We start from the raw sequence: 6,269 nt of genomic DNA on the forward strand, positions 1-6,269 counted from the left end.
TTCCTCTAAACTCAACAGCTTGTACCTTCTCCCCCGAAATCTTCCCACCAGCCATTTAGCACTTTCCATTTAGAAACATTCAGTACTAATCTAGTTTCTACCACGATTATTTTATATGCTACCAGGTACTTAGTGCATCAGTCACAAGTTCAGTGGTTATGCCTTGGCACTGCTGAAGTAAGCCAGATAGCCTTGAGAAGGTGAGGTCTGGTATTGTTCTGACGTTTTGCGTGAGGGTCAAAAATGAAGGTCCCAGCCAATGCAGGGATGACCTGAGGTATGTATATGGTAATGAGGGTCCCGCTATGGGAAAGACCTACCTCCTATGTGGAATTAAGAGGTTGCCTTGTTCTCAGTTGTTCTTACTTGTTTATCTTTAGAGAAAAGGTGGCAGTCCTGTCTTCCTCAAGCTAGGAAGACCACGAGTAAAAACCATTAAATTAACCAGGTTTGGGAAGACTTGACATTGTCATTTCATCACATCTGGATCATCTTGTCCTGCCACAGGATCAGTAGGTGGCTTTTGAAAGCATTCTACTGGACAAAGCATATCTAAGGATTGCAAGCACCTCGATGCTGCTGTGCTTTGGTGTGATCATCAGTGATGTGGGACCAAGTTTGAGCAGGGGTTATTGGAGGTGCATGAAGTGGCACTAGGGGCCCTGCTATAGAAAAAGCCTACTTTATATATGAAGGGGATGAAGGATTGCCTTGATTTTACTTGTTTCTGCCTATTTGTCATGCTTATTGCTGAAAATTTCATGAAAACAACCAATAAGCAATATACAGTTGTTTTTAGTCTTGCAATTGTAAGTGCTTAATAGTTTTGTATTCTATGATATTGTCTCCAACTATTCCCATAAAGTTTCTTTTTTCCCAACATTTTTAAACACAGAAATTATCTGTGACTTCCAGCTCTCACTGCTTCTCCCCTAGACTCCTTGGTAGTCTGTTATTTGGGGATCCCTACTGCTGTCCTTTCGCCTCCTCCAAGCTCTCCAAGTCCCCATCATGTGTGAGTGCATCTCCATCCATGTTGGTCAGGCTGCTTCCCAGACTGGCAATGCCTACTGGGAGCTCTACTGCCTGGAACACAACATCCAGCCCGATGGCCAACTACCAAGCGACAAGACCACTGGGGGAGGAGATGACTCCTTCAACATCTTCTTCAGTGAGATGGGCACTGGCAGGCATGTGCCCAGGGCAGCGCTGGCGGACCTGGAACCCATGGCCATTGATGATGTTCGCACTGGCATCTACTGCCAGCTCTTCCACCCTGAGCAGCTCATCACAGGCAAGGAAGTTGCTGCCAACAACTATGCCCGAGAGCACTATACCACTGGCAAGGAGGTCGTTGACCTCGTCTTGGACCGAATTTGCAAGTTGGCTGACCAGTGCACAGGTCTTCAGAGATTCTTGGCTTTCCACAGCTTTGGTGGGAGAATTGGTTCTGGGTTACCCCCCTGCTGATGGAACGTCTCTGAGGATTATGACAAGAAGTCCAGGTTGGAGTTCTCCATTTATCCAGCCCCCCGGGATTCCACAGCTGTAGTTGAGCCCTACTACTCCATCCTCACCATCCTGGATCCCTCTGATTGTGCCTTCATGGTAGACAATGAGGCCATCCATGACATCTGTCATAGAAACCTCACTATTGAGCACCCAACCTACACTAACCTTAACCGCCTTATTAGCCAGATTATGTCCTCCAGCATTGCTTCCCTCAGGTTTGATGGTGCCCTGCATGTTGAGCTGACCAACCTCATGCCCTGTCTTCGCATTCACTTCCCTCTGCCCACATATGCCCCCATCATCTCCACGGAGAAAACCTACCATGACCAGCTTACCGTAGCAGAGACCACCAACGCTTGCTTTGAGGCAGCCAACCAGATGGTGAAATGTGACCCTCACCCTAGTCAATGCATGGCTTGCTGTCTGTTGTACCATGGTGACTTGGGTCCCAAAGATGGCAATACTGCCATTGCCACCATCAAGACCAAACATACCACCCAGTTTGTGGGTTGTTGGTTCCCACTGGCTTCAAAGTTGGCATTAATTACCAGCCTCCCACTGTGGCACCCGGTGGAGACCTGGCCTAGGTGCAGAGATCTGTGTGCATGCTGGGAGACACCACAGCTGTTGCTGAGGCTTGGGCTCGCCTGGACCACAAGTGTGACCTGATGGATGCCAAGCATGGCTTTCTTCATGGGTAGGTGAGCAAGGGGATGGAGGAAGGGGGATTTTCTGAGGCCCCTGAGGACATGGCAGCCCTTGAGGATTATTATGAGGACGTTGGAGCAGATAATGCTGAGGGAAAGGATGAGGGTGAAGAGTATTCAACTGTCTGCTACAATTTTGCACCCCATTATCTTTACTGTTTCATTTCTGTTCTGCAAAACAGTCCGTGGTGGCCCTAACCTGTCAATAAAGTGTTTCCATTAAAAAAATGATCTGAGAATCCCACTTTTGGAAAGATGAAGTAGACACAAATTTCCTTATTCTTCATGCTTAGTACAACTACAACACCAGGTATCATGTACAAAACAAACATAAGACTCTGAAAGGTAGAGAGAAGAAGGAAGACTGGCTATGGACCTCAGATCCTGAGGAGCAATAAGATGAAAAGTTCCAGTAGATTTTTTTTTTTTTTGGTCTGATGTATCCCAGATTGAGTACTGGGAAAGTAGACACGCTAGAAAAGCCAAACTATGCACACAAAAGACTCCCGAAAAACCTGCTGACTCTAGCCAAGGGACCTGGAATGGGGCAATCTAATGTATCAAAATTATGCAGACAGTAATTGTTCTTCTCAAGCCAAACATCACAGAGATCCCATTTGAACCAGCAAAGGCAAAGCATAAGCCTAGATTTCCATCTCATAAGGCATGCACAGGTGTTAGGCTCCCTCCCCACAACCAGAGTGATGTCAGGGAAGTCAGAGTAGGGATCCAAGACTTTCATCCCCACAGAGTAATAACAGATTCCTCCACTCCCTTGGTGTCATTAAAGACCACATGGGGAGTCTGGATTTCCACTCCCACTCAGCAATACTAAGGTACTCCTCTCCCTCCCCACTTGTATCATGCTTCAGCAGATCTAATGGAGAGTTGGAACTATCACAATCAGCAGGCAGTAGCAAAGTCACCCACCTCCTTGGGGGTGTAGCGGAAGCGAGAGGGTGAATGGTAATGAAGCACTCCTACAGCTTCCAGAAATTGAACTATCGATGGAGGCTTAGTGAGGAGACCCCACTACGTGCCAATGGAAGCTAAGTAGGAAACCTGGGTATGCCCCTTCCCAAGATTTCCGTGCCCTGATTATCCAAAGAAATTAAACATTAATCCAAGTACATTTCCAGCTTTGTTTTATCTCATTTTCTTTCATAACATTATCTTCTAATGTATTCTAATTATGGAAAAGCCTTTCCAATGGAGTCCACTTGCTATTATTTTACACACAGTTTTAACAAGCTTGTTCATACCATTTCTAAGCCTATCCATAGTAACATCAAGTCAATACAAAGGATGTGTGAAATTTTAGAGGCACCCAAGTCATCAGCATTAAGAAGGGCAGCAAAACAGCACAAAAGGATACTGAACCAAAAAGATGGTGTGCATAGTTAAAGAGACACAGCAGTCTGAGACCGTTTGTGAAGGAGCATATTGCCAATACACTTCCTTTCAATCGTAAGGTATTCTGGCAGAGAGGCTGTCTAGAGAACAGCAATGGCCCCTAAATAGTTATTACAAAATTCATGTTTTATTTCATTACGTATAAGTGAGCGGATGGTGCAAGTAGCAATAACACATGTGGGGATTTGAGTTTTGTAAAGCTAAACAAGTCAGATTATAAGATTAATGACCAGGAAATACACACTTCTTTTTTGGTCCTTTTAAGTGTCAAAAACTGTATAAAGTACGGGATGAAATGTGATATTTCAATGGACATATAAATTGTGAAATAATTAAATTTGAGTTAATTAGCACAGCTCTCACCTCACATACTTACCTTTTTGTAGCTGGGACATTTAAAATCCACTCTTAGCAATTTTCAAGGATGTATTATTATCAGCTATGGTCTCCATGTTGTACAATACATATGCTGAACTTATTCTTTCAGTCTAACTGAAAATTTGTAACATTTGATCAATGCCTTCCCAATTCCTTTCACCTCCCAGTCCCTGGAAAACATCATTCTGTGCTCTAACTCTATAAGATCAAATGTTTAGATTCCTTACATAAGTGATATCATGCAGTGTTTGTCTTTCTGTGTCTGGCCTATCTTACCTAGCATAATGTCCTCCATGTTTATATATACATTTGCAAATGACAGGATTTTCTTCTTTCGCAAGATTGAACTGTATATCATTTTGTATATATGCCACATTTTCTTTATTGCTTCATCCACCGAAAGAGACCTAGATTGACTGCATATCTTGGCTACTAGGAATACTGCTGCAATGAACACGGTAGTGCAGATACCCCTTTGACATTTTATTTCCTTTATGCATATACACAGAAGTGGGATTGCTAGATCACATGATAGCTCTATTTTTACTTTCGTGAGGAACCTCCATACTCTTTTTCCGGAATGGTTGCATCATTTGCATTCCCACCAAGAATGTACAAGTGTTCCCTTTTCTCTGCATTGCCGCAAACACTTTTTCATCACTTGTCTTTTTTATACTAGTTATCTAAACAGGTGTGAGTCAATATCTTTTGTGTTTTTAATTGGCATTTATCTGATGATTTGTGATGCTGAGAATTTTTTATTATAGTTGTTTGTCATTTGTATGTCTTCTTTTGAAAAATGGTTATTCAGTTCTGTTTCCCGTTTTCAAATAAGGCCTTTTTCTCGCTATTGAGATGTTTGAATTATTTTGAATGTTGGCCCCTTACCAGATGTGTGGTTTGCAAATATGTTTTGCCATTACCTGTGTTGTCCCTTCGTCTGCTGATTGCTTCCTTTTGCTGTGCATAAACTTTTTAGTTTGATGCAATCCTGGTTTTCTATTTTTACTTTTATTGAATGTGCTTTGGGTTTAAACTTTTAAAAATATTTGCCCAAACCGATGTCAAGGAGCTTTTCCCGTATGTTTTTTTCTAACAGTTTTACAAGCTCAGGTCTCACATTTAAGTCTTTGCTTCGTTTTGAGTTGAGTTTTGTATACAGGGTGAGATAGGGCCCAATTTTATTCTTCTGCATATGGATGTCCAGATTTCCCAACAGTATTTATTGAAGTGACTGTCCTTTCTTCACTGTGTGTTCTTGGCTCCCTTGTCAAAGATCAGTTGACTATAAATGTGTGCATGCATTTCTGGAATCTCTGTTTTGTTCCATCAGTCGGTGTGTCTGTTTTTGCCAGTACTATGCTGTTTTAATTACTATAATTTGGTAGTCGATTTTGGGAACAGGTAGTGTGATGCTTTCTGTTTTGTTTTGCTTTTCTGAAGATTGCTTTGGCTAGACAGGGTCTTTCATGATCCCATATGAATTCTAGGGATTTTTTTTCTGTAAAAAGAACTGTAATCAAATTTTGATAAGAATTGCTTTAAATCTGTAGGTTACTTTGAGCAGTGTGGACAATTTATAATATTAATTCTTCCAATCCATGAACACAAGCTATCTTTCCATTCATTTGTGTCTTCTTCAATTTCTCTCATCAAAGTTTTACAGTTTTTAAGCGTACAGATATTTCACCTCTTCGGTTAAATTTATTCCTAAGTGTTATACTTTTGATGCTACTGTAAATAGAACTTTAATTTTTTGCATACTTTATTATTAGTATGTATACATGCTACTGATTTTGTATATTTATTTTGTATTTTGAAAATAATCTGATATCATGTACTAATTCTAAACAGTTTTTTGGTGGAGTCTCTATGGTTTTCCATATATAAGATACTGTAATGTCACCTGAAAACAGAGACAATTAAACACCTTCCTCTCTGATTTGGTTGGCTATCATTGCTTTTTTCGCTTGATAGCTCTGACTGTCACTTCCACTACTACGCTGAGTCGAAATTGTGAGAGTGGGCATTCTTGTCTTTTTCCTGATCTTAGGGGAAAAGTTATCAGCATTTCAACATTGAGTATGATGCCTTCTGTGAGCTTGTTACATATGGCCTTGATTGTGTTGCGGTACATTTCTTTTATATCTAGTTTATTGTGAGTTTTTATCATGAAATGATGTTGAATTTTGTCAAATGATTTTTTTTCTGTATCTATTGAGATGATCACACAGTTTTGTCTTTCATTCTGTTAATGTG

The 6,269-nt window shown here is 41.2% G+C and overlaps 1 pseudogene; it reads left to right on the forward strand.

Annotated features, from left to right (window-relative positions):
* Positions 1-1,011: 1,011 nt before the first annotated feature.
* On the forward strand, positions 1,012-2,417 carry LOC103252983 (annotated as a pseudogene).
* The last annotated feature ends 3,852 nt before the right edge of the window (positions 2,418-6,269 follow it).

The sequence above is a fragment of the Carlito syrichta genome, unplaced genomic scaffold (genome assembly GCF_000164805.1).
Source record: "Carlito syrichta isolate Samal-C Ts95f unplaced genomic scaffold, Tarsius_syrichta-2.0.1 Scaffold188332, whole genome shotgun sequence".
Taxonomy (NCBI): Eukaryota; Metazoa; Chordata; class Mammalia; order Primates; family Tarsiidae; genus Carlito; species Carlito syrichta.